A 14,653-nucleotide genomic window follows, 5' to 3' on the forward strand; every position below is an offset into this window, starting at 1 on the left:
GTGTTCTTTTGGAATATATGATTGTACGGGGATTTTTGGATTTTTAGTTTAACGTACTTTTGATGTTATTCTTCTTTTCTTCTACTTTTTTATTAATTGATGCTGTTTAATAAATCTTGTTAAAATCGCCATGTTATTTAACAATAACTGTAGGACAAAAACGTAACGGATTTGTTTGTTAAAACCTTTGATTCAAATCAGCATGTTCCAAGCGAGAATCCAATCCCATCCGGCTGTGCAGCAGTTTGTGCATCTAAACATACCACCATCGAGCTGCCACGACGGTATCACATTAATCCTCCTATAGTATATCCATCTTTCCAATTAAAAGCAAACCGCATGGTAGAGAAATTTAAACAAACCTTAAGAGATTGTTTCAATTAACATTCTCGCACAAATAATCCACACTCCCACCTCTTACCACTAACGAAGAAAGTTTTCTATCCGTTATATCCATCGCATCTCCCTACTCTCTACCCCACGGCACATCCGATCACACGCTGTATTTAAACTGTACACGAGGTGCCATAATTCATTCCATTCATTAATTCGCTGTTCGAATTGGTTTCGTGTTGGGATGGGGGTGTGTTTGGTGCTTTGGGCAGTTACTTTGTTGGTGTGTACCTGCCGTACCTTCTCGATTTGCCAAGGTTGCCCGGGAATAGATCACGCGCGCGAGCGCCACCAGCGAGTCAGCAAATCATTTCGCGATTGGTATGGGATTCTTTCGTGCCGTTATGGTTCTATGGGCAGAAAGCAGCGCAAAGTTTAGACGATAACGCAATTCGTGCTTTATAGGAATTTGAAGCACTTTCTATGAGTCGCTCGGTTTGGGATAATATTTTTTTTCTGCAACACACAAATTGCACCCCACCAGCTATAGCGTCGTACACTGATTGAAGCTGGTAATGGAAAACGGATCGTTTGTTTTAATTAACGAGTGTGCTTTATTGCTTTGGTGCGTTATTGTACATGCTTTTCGGTATGCGATATTCGGTATGAATTTTCAAAACGCAGTAATTCCATCGCAGTTTTCCCTTGCATGATGCTTCGAAGACGCTCAATCAATAAATTAAGCACTAGAGTGCTAAGCCAAACATGAAAGGCCTTTCTCAAAAACATTACCGAATTAGTTTTCTATCTTGATACTCCATTCCATGTCAATTGTATTAATGTGGCATAATAACTGAACAAATCTACGCCATCCGATCCATCAGGGTCGTTAAAATTGTTTTTGCTACTTGATAGAATCTAACCATTCGAGTGGTGATCGCTATCTATTCTCTTTTAACACTTTGCACACTAAGCTTCGTTGGATTGCCCAAGAGGGCTAGACAAAGTGAAAAACACTTAGAACAGATCATAACCAGCGATCTGATGCGTAGAGAAGGTGTGTAAGCGGTACCACTTCAGCACTAAACGGGAAACTCTTGAAAGTCCCGAAAAGGAGGAGCACCACTTACCAGAGCAAGATCTCTCTTAGCGTGAAGTAGATCAACACTAAACTACGCATTCATCATTCAGCCCGCGCCTATCAGGTGCGGTCCACAATTTGTGCGCTTGCTTTGCTTCTATTTTCGGGCGTGTAACTTCTGCACAAAACCACAGTTGATCGTACCGTTGTTTTGCCTCTTTGTTATTGCGTTCTGTTATCGTACCCCCGGGGGACCCCCATCAACACCAGCTGGGCGGGAGAAGGGGTTAGTGCTTTTTAATGATGAACGGCAAGTAGTTCACCTGTGTTTTGGGCTGGATTCATACCACCGACCCGGAATGAGCTGCCAAATTAGGCTGCCATTCCCTGCTCGCCCCTTGGGGAGGGAAACTATTCGCTAACGGACGCTTTTCAACCTTCGCATTTGTTGTTCATTAGCCCCGAAAAAAAGAAGAAGGAAGGCATCCCGCGGTAATACGCTTGGCGCTTAGGAAGTCAAACCCCGAATATGGGAGCCTTGGGCTGTGCCGGGAGATGAGTTGTGCGGAGCTCTAAAGCAAATTAAAACGGTGTTTGCTTTCTTTGTTAATCGTTCTGTTTTTTTGTGGTTTGCTGTTCATTTTGGGATAAAGTTGGCGCATCTGCTCTTTTTTTTGGGAACGCAATTTTGATGCTTTATGCACGCTCATTACGCAATTGAACCGTTTTCTCTTCTGCTTTTGGGAGTTTACGCATTTTTGGCATCGGTTAAAGTTTAAGGTCAAATGGCAGTGTAGCTAGGTTAGTAAGGTGAGCTCAATTGCGGATCTATTAAGCCCATCTAGGTGTGGTTCCGCGTGCGCATTTCATTTGTTTGTAATTTTGTTTAAATTTAGCGTGGATGGATTGTTTAACCCCATTTTCTTCAATCTCCAGGAAAGCTAGAGCATTTGTTTTAGGTTAGGAAAAGGCTACATGACCTACAAGATAGGTCAAATAAATAGAATTGCGTTTGTTTGGCATCAAGAGACGACTCATTTAAAATCCTCAGAATTCGATAGTATTTTTGAAATAATATTAAAGTACTAATGTAATAAAAAAAAATCATTTCGTGCATCTACACGATCATCCAAATATTGGTTTTACATCGTTGATGTCTTCTTTATTTAGCTAAATATCTGCCTACACTATTCTGGGGTATGCGTAGAATATAAATAAACCTAATAGCTCCCTAAACATCCGTCTTCCGCCCCTCTTCTGTCGAAAATGGGAATCAGCTGTTTGTTTTTGAACCGTTGCTGCGTGTTTGTGTACCATAACTGATCACACGCCCGACGACAACAACAAAATCGCGCATCTAAACGTGTCGTGCGTGCGTACATGCGTGCGACACTAAAAACCGATAGCCCGCAGGTCGAACGGAACACGCGTCGTCGCTCTACAGTGGCAAAGAATGCGCCAAACGATGCCGCTGCCAAAGGGAGAGGCGCAAGCACAAAAAGAAAGTGGCAGCCCTTTTTCCTTTGGCGGATGATGGCGTTGATGACGACACGAAGCAACGCACCACTAACTGCTACGGTGGCGGCGGAATGTTGTCTGCGGCATGTGTATGGGCCGGTCTGCGTACATAGTCGGGGTGTTTTTGTTGCGTTTTTTTCTTCTTCTCATTCCGCCCCGCACACAGCTTCTTCCGAGCAATCTATATGCCCGCCGGCTGCGTACTTGAATTCATTGATGAAGTCCCTTCGGCACACACTCTACGCAAGCGGGAAGCGGGGAGCATTAAAGGGAGTCACATGAGAATGAATATATAAGGAAAGAGAGAGAGAGAGTGAGAGAAGGTAGAAAGGTGTTTGAAAGTTTGTGGCAGAATGGCAGCAAAAAAGGGAAAGAAAATCGACCAGCTGTGTCTGTGTTTGAGGTATTTTGGTTTGATTTTATTTTGATTGTAACGAACAGACGAGTGAGGCATGGGAAGAGAGATGCCGCTTAGAAGTGGCCACCAAAGAGAGCGTTGTTTAAATAACGCACATGCTTCTTCACACATTTGTTTGTGGGAAAATTCAGCTGGTCAGATCAAACGAATGTTCCGAAGCTAGAGATATTTGGGAAAAACTCAGCAAAGTCAGAGCGAGCATAAGAATGTGGCCAGCTTCGGCAATTGGATTCCAGAGCATAGCACCAAGAGCGAAACGTGCACCGAAGAACCACGAACCGAACCAGAAGAAAACATCGCAAAACATCGCCTCGGTTTGCCTTCTCTCTCGCTCGCTCATTCTATGCTGTTTCTCCCGGCTTTTATTTCCCGCCGGCATGCTTCAGTGTTTTGCACACGAAGAGAAGGGAGAAAAGGGCAAAAACTCACCGCCAATGCCCCGCTTCCTCCCTCTACTTAAAGTGATTGGGGAGTATCATTGCACCAGCTCCTCCGCCGCATTCACCCTCCACACTCTCTCTCTCCATCCTGTGCTACACACACAAACATCGTCTCGCGCGCGTTGGGGTGAATGGTTTGCCGAACGGTCGACGCTGTTTAGTGCCGGGCAGTGTTTTTAGTTGTGAATGAGAATTCAGCGCGTTCGCATGCACCACACGTGGTGGGCACACGGTTTTGGTTTTGAAATCAACGCGCAACGTCAGAAGAAGTTGGCCGGCGCCTGGCGGCCTACTCCCCCCCCGCCCTTCGAACACACAGGTTCGCGCAAGTGGGTTGCGCGATTTTGTAACCGTTTTTCGGGATCGAGAGTGTGTGTGGTTTTGTTTTTGGATCTTATTTTATTTGCGCGCTCCGGTAGGTCGTTTCGCTGCGAGGGTGCAGAAGGTTTCGGTTTTCGTTTCGGATGCAGTTTTAAGTGCAGCAGTTTATTTTAAGGAGGGCAACGGTTGTGTAAGTTGTAATGAGTAGTGTGTCGCATTCCAAGACGCGTGAGTGGATGAAAGTGGTTCATTTTGTGCATTTAACGTTTTGAACAAAACGACCAGAAAGTTCAATCAATGCAAATGTGTTTTTGAAGGGCGATGGATGTGAAAGTTTAAATGTAGTAGCAACTGTGGTTCTTGAGCGAAGAGTTGTTGCAAACTTCAAAATGGTTCTACTGGAGCAATTAATGGTATCTATCAATCCAGCACAGTTATGAAATGCAGCACACAAATCCTTCCCCATTAAACTGCGACAAGCTTAAGGCAATCAATTTTAAGGGGCCGCGCGAATCCGCTGCTGACATTTACATGCCGACGATGTAAATTAATTCCTGCCGCGCGAAGAAGATATAAATTCCTACCGAAATATTCAAGGCTGTCAATTTGCTTCGTGACATCGTGACACCTTCACAGTGAAACCCCCCCATTCGCTTTCCCTCCCATCCCCGCGCCACGTGCTCCCAATTTATCCTAAAACCATCGCATGTGTGTTTGTGTCTGCCTGCAGTGATTCTAAATCGGTGACAACGGTTTGTGCGAGGGGTTTCGTGTGTTTGTGTGTGTGTGCCTGCTCTGTCGCCGTTAACCCCGCGCGCTTGCGACCTAATGAATTTGTGTACCACCATTGGGGATGAACGGTGATGATCATCTCCACCCCCTCTCCGTGTTAATGTGGTCTCTAAGCCCGCGCTGAGTGTAGTGGTTTCGTGGTGAATGAGTTTGGCATCGGAAGCGTACACAAAAACACATCGTGCGCCGGGGCTGCTCCGCACCTACCTACCTTCTCTGAATTTCGGCCAATCGGTGGATCGGGGGGGGGCACTTGACCTTGATGGTTATGTTGCAACAGCCCCAGTGCCGGATGTACTCGGAGTTGGAGTTGGAGGCAAGGCAAGGCAGCGCGTGCAGGTTGCATCGCTTGCACAAATTTCAATCTGTGGCGGCGGCTGCTGCTGTTGACGCTTGTTTTTGTGTCATCCGACCGCTTGTCACCGTCTAAATGGGTAGTCATCGAACACAACAGGGTAAGTTTGAATTAACGCGCCAAGGTGTGTACGTGTTTGTGTCGGTGTCGGTGACACGTGTTGATGATAAACCAGAGTTCAAACGATTTGCCGTACAGCTTAAAATGCGTTGCATATTTCGTGTGAAATACCATAATGCTGTTGTGTATTTAATGAAGGGGGGGGGGGGGGGGGCTCTTTTGAAACGATAGGATGTTCTTTTGTTCTCGTGGAATACGTGTGACACCTTGGTAGAACGACGAAGAATTAAAAATTGACAAAAGAAAGCAAACGGTGCAGCAATTCCCACCCGCTTTTGATCGAAAGCTTTTACGTGGACCATTTTATCCATTTTTCTGCGCGATTCGTTTCATCTTTCCCTTTACCGCATCTGCTCCACTTCTACCCCTTCCAGATACGACGTAACAGTATGGCAATAACTTTCCCTTTCTCTTCGGCGCTATGTTTGTAGTAATAACAAGCAAGCAAGCAAAAAACAAGTACAACACAGGTTCAACCCTTTGCCCGTATGCCCTCCACTCCACAGAGGGAAAGAGTGAGAGGGAGAGAAAAAAAACTCCGAGACATGCCTTTTCCATTTTGCAACGCGTGAGGCGTGGGCGTGCAAGTGTGTATTACATATTTCACCATGTAACCTGCCGGCTCTCCTTCGGGTGTCGTGTCCAGCATTTTTTGTTGTTGTTTTGATGTCCCGGGTCCGGTAGAGGTCTGGCCCAAGCACACTGGAGCGATTGTACGTAGTGTTTACCTCACGCGGAGAAAATTGCTGGATTTGTAGCCCCCCCCCCCCCCCCCCTTTCCACACCATTTTCAATTGCGCCCTCAGCTTCAGCTCGATGAAGAAGACATCGTGGGAAAATGGTGCACATGGTAGCCGGAATCCCCACCGGACCCTCACTTCTCATCCACGGCTGCATGTAATCGTGTATGCCTGTGTGTGTAATTAGTAATTTCCACTCCTTCTGACCTGTTGTTTCTCATCACATTACACACACCACTCACATGATGCGTGGTGGTCTTGCAAGCAACAACAGTCCGTAGCTTTAAAGTTCAATCACTGGGCTTAAAATCGATGTTCAACAGTGAAATGGCTAATGTGGATCGATTTGTTGGCAGCGTTGGGTTGCACCTAACCATGCTTGGGTAGCATCGGTTTGCATAAGAAAGCACTATTTACTCTGCAGGTCGGTGGTCGAATCGGCAGCGCTCAATCGAACCATTTGAACGGCGTGATTAATTATTCACGAAGGGTAAATCAAACACGAGAGCGAGCTATCCTAGAAGTATTCCAACTGTAAAGTGGGTTTCGATAGTGTAGAGGCACATGTGCGTCTGTGTGTGTGAAAAATCGATTCATTCATGCTCAGTATATTTTTGAACTTGGAAATTACTACACTTTTCCTGGAGGAAATCTCTTGATTTTCTCGGAAGAAAAAATAACAAGATGTAACCTATCACGCTGTCATGTCTTGAGGTGCTGATTCCTCGCGTCTACGACATCTTTTTTTGTTGAAACTCTATACCTCGTTCTTAACATGGGTGCCGACAGATCTGTCCGCAACCCGTTTCTTGGAAAAATTGATTTTCCCATACAGCATCCAACAGCAGCACGTAGCACGAGCATCCGTTCCGTTACTGGTGGATCATCGTTACCATTTACTGGAAGAATGACACGTACAGATACACTTCATGATGGAATCAATCCGTCAATTCAATGGTATACTGGCGTGAGAGAAACTTTGCTTGAACTCTTCCTTTTCGTGTGTACTGTGTATGTCCTTTTTGGCGGATTTATTCCTTACATAACTCTAAATCGTGTTGCTATCAGATAGGGTTGAAGTGTGTGTATGTCGCAAAGTGACGGGTAGGTACGAATCTTAGAATAATTTCAATGTCTGGTAACTAAAAGTGTTCTTGAAGTGTTCCTGAAAATGTCACTGATAGTGTAACTCAGAAGCTAATATTAAATTATTATTTGCGTATGTTGCTGTAGAGAGGACTGATGGTGCCTTGGTAAAGTCCTCGGTTCTATACTCGGAAGGTTGTGAGTTCAAGTCTTGTCTTTGACCATACCTAGAACTTACAAAGTGAGATTTTGAATACTGTAATACTGTTAATCCACAAGAAATAAAAACTCAGATCACTTGAACCTATGAATGTTTCAGATAACGAAAAGGAGGCTCACAAGAATTTGCCGCAGGTATTTCAATTATAAACGACCACGCATCACTCTCAAAACTTTGAGGTTTGTTGTCAATTTTAATGACATTCTTGTTAGCCTTGTCCTGCCATTTCCTGGAACAACTCTCTTGCACCTGCTAGTCTTTCAGTACTTCCCGTTTTCCTTGCAAGATCTCCCCATGATGGTATTTTGGCAAACCAATCCCGCCGCTGTATAACGTCCATAACACCGGTTTGGCAGGTCGGGGCTGTCTTAACCATATGCGTTCACATGTTCGAACGGGCGGTTCACGTGCCCTTCAAAACCTTCGTTAACCACATTTAACCACTGGCTCTGTGACTCGGCTCGTCACAAATCCTCTCGCAAATCCTGCCTTTTGCATCGATTTCCGAATCCATCCATCGCATGGGTGACTACATTTCTGTTTCGCTCCAATTCGCATTTGACCTCTGCTCATATTTTCATGTGCCGCGCGCGTGTTTGTGTGTATTTTTGTACATTTCCAAGTAGCCCTCCAAACCTCGGTTCGTTGCCAAAACTTTTCGAAACAAATTGCCCTTGTGTCGAGGCCAGTGTGTCCGGCATATTTGGTGTGTCCGGCATATTTGGAATAGTTTGTTTAAATTTTTGCTTGCTCTGCTTGTTTTGACCCGACATTTGGCCGCACGATTTGGCCATTGGAACGAGCCGGTCCCATGCATACCATGGCAATCATCTCCCTAACATCGACTCTGTCCAAATCAATCAGTTCATTTATATTGCACCCTAAATTCGGTGCCAACGTTCAACGAGTGGCATTAATTGGTCACATTAATTGGTGTCAGATTTATTGGGGGTTTTCCTCCTTCCAAAAAAAAATCCTTTGGCCCGTCAAATCCGTAACGATTGAAACTGAAGAACGGAAAACGATGGGGATGTGTGCGAATACTAATTTGGGTCTATTTGTTCGATGAAATACGATTAAATTGGGACAGTTGGTCGGCGCGTTTGCGACAGGACAAGTAAAATAAATGGTTGATTAGATAGGACAACCAGCAAAACATTTCAGACTTTCGTATTCAATAGTGAGCATTTATTTTGAAGCGTGAGATGTGTGACAGGATATCTGAGTTCAAATATCAATTTAAAAGTAATTTTAATATAAATTTTTAAACCAATTTTGTTTCATACCTCTCAACCATTTCTGTGGGAAATAAAGCATGTTTCATCCTATTCATGAAAACAAAAATGACCTTCGAGATGGAATCTAGAGCTTTGTGTTTCGATTTATTTACAATCGTTGAGCCTTTTGTCGCCAATCGCGATACTAAAACAAATCATTTCACTAATCCCATGTTTTCAACGTGTCACACTCGCGTGTCAATCACTGGTTCACAAAGCCGACACTTTGCCTCTCGGATAAAGCGGATGTGTGTTAAATGCCTCTAGGTCTCTTTCCCCCGTTGTGTGTCATGTTTACCTAACCTCATTAGCGGGCTGTGAAAATTAGCCTTTGGCACCGGCATTGCGATGCACGAGACGCTTGATAGACTTGCGAATTGTGACACGGGCAAGTGATAATGTAGGGAATGCGGCGGACAGCTACGTATCGATCAGCAGCGCGGACTAAAGGGTGTGAATGGATTTCTACAATAATTGTACGGTTTAATCAGCGCTTACCCTGGCTGGCGGCTGGTTGTTATTTGTTATGAAGAGAGATATGTGACATCGCTTCTCTATTTGCGGTGTAGTATTGAGGCGCAAATGATGTGCTGTTTTGTGTCGGTAAATTGTGAAAGTCAAACGTTTGATGTGTCCAATCGTAAAACCATCAGTTGTGTTTATTGTTGCATTAGGCCAATTGTAGGGGAATTAGCATGTTATGTAGATTTCGTTTCAAATAAAATTAAGTTGCTCCTCTGTCCCTCATGACATGGCTGATTCAACTGACATTGCTATATGACTGTTTTGTCTTAGTGTACTTCCTGACATTGCTACTTGTACAGGGACTTAACATTGGTACTTAATACACCCTGTCAAGTGGGTGGTAGATTGTCCGTCAAGTGCTGCAACCTATAAACCCTTACACGATCCTCGTTTGCAGAGATGAAAAATGCCGCTACGAACATTCTGTTTTTTTTTTTTGTGTGGCGCTGCACCGTTTTGTCGCACGGGGTAGTAACACACTCGTGTTTGTTGTTCGACTCGTTGTTTGGTTTATAAAAAGATTTCCGTTTGCAGGGAGATGCAAAAGCCGTAAACTTGAATTTTTCCCCGTGGTGTGTGTGTGGGTGTGGAGAAGTAGTATTACCGATGTATTGAGGTTAGTCGGTCGATTTGGGGCAGAATGGAAATCAAACGATCCGCGAACGGACGCAGTTTCGCTCGTGCTTCGGCAAATGATAAATCATTTCGCGTATCCTCTGCATGCGGCGGTGCGTTATGGTAATGTGTTGCTGCTGATCAGCACCGAAGGAGAAGGTTATCTTTGTTTGAGCGAGCGATCATCTTTCACCGTCCTAATGGGATAGTAAATGGGGGTTAGTATTGTGAGCGTGCTGCAAAGTATTAGCAAAGTGATAAACACCACAACGGCAGCGAGTGTTTACTTCAGGAGAGTCGAAGGTGATGAGCAGGTTTTCACTGATCGGTAATGAGAAATATTGAAATAATATATTCTAAATCAACCATCCAATCCGTTCAATCCGGTTCGAAGGACCAATATTGGATTTATCTATTCTAATTGATTAATTAGTTACTGTTAAATCGTTTTTGACATAAGTGTTTATGTCAGGAGTGTCGATGGGGATGAGACATTTTAACCATTACATCTTTAAAAAAAACCGAATCAAACACGTAAAGGTTGAAATCCGCCTCGAAGGACTATTGTTAGTTTTATATGTTCCATTTACCAAATATACTAATGCAAATATAAATACAAATTTTCCATTCCTGGTGTCGATCGCTTTGCTTCATTGTTACTTTTCACCACAATTGATCATTGCCTTCGCCATACACATCAAACAAACACACTCAGACCGGTGTGGGATGTTGCATGGTTTCGTTTTACTACTCTGAATATAATGTTTATGCACGTGGTGTGTGGAGTGAGTGTTGTACACAGTGGCCGTATGTTTCTAGCACACTTTGCACTTTCTCAAACCAAGCATCAAGTGTCAAGTTTAAACTGTCCGCATACTTGTCTCCCTATCGCCCCTGCTTCGGCTGCCTTGGCCATATCGATTCTGCTCCCCGTAGCACACTATCTGTTTGTTTATTTTTTATCTTTATGACGCTGTATGTGTGTTAGACCCCAGGCCTCGACCTTGGCTCGAAATTTGTAGTGCTTTAATTGTTTGCTAACCCACATGGCGGCAGGTGCATGGTGGTGTTGGTTGTTTCGGTTTATTATCAGCGTATCGACTGGTCCGCTCTTCACTCAGTAATCAATAAGGTTATTGTGTCTTTGTGCTTTGGCCCTGATTTATAACATGTGTTTATAGTTCTTGTTTTATGAAATATTTCCTTTTTTTTCATAACATATTTCATTTTTTTTTGTCCTTGCATGTTCGTTTTATTCCTTATACTTTTATGTTATTATTAGACTGCTGATTCCCTGTTGATTCCCTTATGCCAACTGAGACTGACTCGTTTTCCCTCCATCCACTTGTCTTTCAACGCCGGAGTTTTGTGAGCATATTCTCGAAGCAACGATGTGACGACAGGTGACTTGCAGACAGTTTGTCTGCGCCGCACAAGTAACCCGATGACAAATCTCGCGTCACTCACACGATTTGAAAATGGTGTGTGTGTATATATGTTGTTTTGCTTTTGACAAAGGCAAACACACCAATCACGAGGTGGTTCTGCTTAGTTGAACATTCGTCTCTAGCCCAACGTTAGTCTGGCGAAATGAAGGTCAAAAATCGGTCAGCAGAAAAACGGCCCACTTATGCGCGAAGACTTAACCGTAGCAGAAACCTGACCATGACACCGTACCACTGAAATGCGAAGATACCAAACAAGAGCAACGCAGCGTGTCTGTATTTGTCCGAAAAAAATCCCCATACCGCACCAAACGATGTGCGTTGCAACATCACTTCCGTTTTGTGTTTAGTTTCATGTGTTTTTTTTTGGTTCGTTGTTGCCCTCTTCATTCACCTCTTCTTCTTCTGCTTGCCTTTGTTGCAGTACCACCTACGCAAGAGTACGTGCGTTGGCCTTTTCCATCTGACCGAGCAGCAGCAGCAATATTTCTGTGGCGTTTTGCCCGTTTTAGCTGATGTTTCCAATATCGACCCTGAGCCTGGACACATATGGAAGGGCCACCCAGAGGTGTTCATATTCCACGTTTGCGTGATTTGGGTGCAGAAATTCGACACCCCTGTGAGGATCGTTTGTGCAAAACGGGGAACTAGCTTCTTAACGCGTGCACCTAACGCGTGTGTGGTTAATTCTGTTGTCGTAGAATTAGTCCCATTTCCGGGTGCCACGGGCGCTTACGTGTTGGATTACGTAAGTCTATTCACAGCCATATCATCCACCGGGAATACTGTGTGTGTGTTTGTGTGGGATTAGCGCGTGGTACAAAATTTGTTCCTCGCTTCCTATGGCTTCGCTGTTGTGGATTGGCGCTGCTTTCGGAGATTTTGCACTCGCGCCAGGGTGCAGTGCGGTTCGCCCCCATATGGCGCAGCACAAGCAGAACGGCGTCCCTATTCCCCACAATGTGTGGATGTCGTGGGAGGTCAACCCCGTACTGCTAAACCTCAAGGGAGAGACACTCAGACAGCGCCGGCACTCAAGACCGGCATAAGGCGCGAAATTATAACACAATTCCCAGTTGGCAGAGGGTGGAGGGTTGTTTCTTTAAATTTTTACGTTGCTCTTTCTGCACAGTGTTTGTCAACTGCCCTCCCAGGTCCACCCGCTGCCATTACATGCCACGCCAAAAAGCGAAAGTGAAACGGAAACGGTGGTGCCCCTTGTGCACCCGACCGGTCGGCCGCCGCCGCCGCCCGTTTGTGTTTGTGTGAAAGAGGAAAAGTTTACACCGAGCAAAGCGAGTTCAATGATTCATTGACGGGTATGCGTGTCGCTTTTTTGTGCGCAGAAAACCGGAATTTTAGGTTTCGAAATTGCGTAAGTGCAGCCCTCGGTGGGGGCGTGGTGGAGGTGTCTTGTGCTGTGTGCTGCGCGTTACAATTTCAAAGTTTGCCCTTATGACTTGAAGAGTCTGCTGCTGCTGATGATGATGATGGGCGTTTTGGGAAGCGCCGGCATTTTTTGTCGTTTTTTTTTCGCCTTTTCCTCTCCAGTCTTTATCTCCCGCTTTGTATGATTTCCGCATTTTTGTTTGTGTTGTTTGCAAAAGCGTAAGCTCTTCCATCGAATTGGCAACCGAATCCATGACAGCCATGGAGGCAAACGCGTGGGATGCGAAAAGGCAACGCAAAAGCGCTGGGTTGGGTGCTCTCCACCGTAACCTGGCGTGTAACCTGTTTGATCTTAATCCGATGCGAATCCGGTACGATTTAGCTTGATATGCTGCCGGGGCGGCGTAGCCTTTCTGTGTCGCTTTCGCCTTTTGCGTACGCAGCCGTGTTCTTTTGCGCGTTCCCCGAATGCACTGGCGGTTGATCCGATTTGTTCCGTGCGGGGTTGGTGCCGTTCCCGGTGCAATGGATTTTGCCTCTCCTTCGGGTCGGGTGGCTGAGAAGGCGATTTTTCGCTCCCGGTCTGTCACATAATTGCGTGCGTCGTGGCAATGTTTCTTCGGGAGGTTATGTAAAAGTTGGTGCGTGCGTGCTGGCCGTGTTGGAGGTTGCTTTCAACAACTGAAAATTATGTTCTGAGGCTAGATGTCATGTTTTTAATGTTCACTTTTAATTTTGCATAACGAATAATTTACGCAAAGAGTAAAGAGAACGATTTTTTGCTCTCCGTATGTTTTGTGCAAGGAATTGCTTTCGTTCGGAATAAGTTTCTATTTACTCTGTTGGCAAAGGTATCAAAACATTCGCAGCATATTTTTCAATGTCATTCTACGAACGTATTCACATGATAAAAGTAAGAGTTACCTTTCAATTTCCTCATTTCTTTTTTTTTTAAATAAGAAAAGAATAGAAAAGGGCTTACCCTTTCAAAATGAAAATGTTATGTTGTGAGTGTGAAAAGCTAATGTATTTATCTTCCCTCCTTTTTTGTACTCTACTTCCAGGTATGGCTGAAGGATGATAAAGAGGAAAAAGGCTTTTCCCGTGCGAGCTCGCTACCGCTCTATCTATTCGCAAATGCTAATCTTCTAAAGGATTCGTTTGGCTGTGCTTTTCGTTTTCCCCTTTGACACGAAGCGGTGAACGATGAAGCCAACATAAAGAGCTGCCTCGTATATGTTGGGCGTTATTTGCACCGTCAGTTTAAAGGAGGGCTAAAAAAAATGCGGACAGGAAAGCAATATGGTAATGCGTGTAAATTCGTTGCCTTGTTTTAAATTTGTGCGCTTTAATAGCTTTCGACCACATGCTGACTGAGCAGATATCAGCAGCTTGGCTCGGTACGGATGCTGTGTCAGGTTAAAGCTTTTGCTTCTGGATGATGGTTGCCGTGCAACATCGTTTGGCAAGCGTTTTTACCACCACACATCCCAAAATTTACAGATAAATTGGGAATTAAAGCACGTTGAAGAATGCTAAAGCGTGTCACCTTCCTTAATGCGACGGATAATTTGCTTTGAAAAATGATGAAAGTAAAATGGAAAATGAGCATCAGCTGTATTCGAAAACTTCAAAAGCGAAGCTAAACTTATCACATGAGATTTTCGTTTCGATGTAACACGTCAATAAGAATTAAAGCTGTCATGACACAACTGAACGCCAATTAAAGCCTCAAATGACGCAACAGATCATCTTGACATCAAATTTACCCGTCCTTGTATGTTCTGTGTCTTTGTTTATCGTGTATTTATTGTTCATCTCAATTGCGTTTTATGCTATCTAGAAGGAGGAGGGCATTAAATGCGTTCATCAATATTCATTGCTACATACAATTGATCCGATCTGTATTCGCTTGAAAACAATTTGACCAATTTATGATACGTTCGACTGTGGTGTCCACTGTAGCTCCGTTATGGTC

General features: G+C 44.4%; 1 protein-coding gene across 17 annotated transcripts in view; it reads left to right on the forward strand.

Moving 5' to 3' along the window:
• LOC1280667 (protein phosphatase 1 regulatory subunit 12B) overlaps window positions 1-14,653 on the forward strand; it is a 76,717-nt gene that overhangs the window by 6,316 nt on the left and 55,748 nt on the right. For 2 of the 17 annotated variants that reach the window (XM_061654045.1, XM_061654051.1), the window contains exon 1: window positions 3,956-4,205. The exons of 10 other annotated variants lie outside the window; for them this stretch is intronic. The gene's annotated coding sequence lies outside the window, so the exon portion shown is untranslated. Of the gene's footprint in view, window positions 1-3,955; window positions 4,302-14,653 lie in introns of those variants that run through there. 5 more of the 17 variants (XM_061654046.1, XM_061654043.1, XM_061654047.1 and 2 more) reach the window with 4 other exon arrangements.

The sequence above is a fragment of the Anopheles gambiae genome, chromosome 3 (assembly GCF_943734735.2).
Source record: "Anopheles gambiae chromosome 3, idAnoGambNW_F1_1, whole genome shotgun sequence".
NCBI lineage: Eukaryota > Metazoa > Arthropoda > Insecta > Diptera > Culicidae > Anopheles > Anopheles gambiae.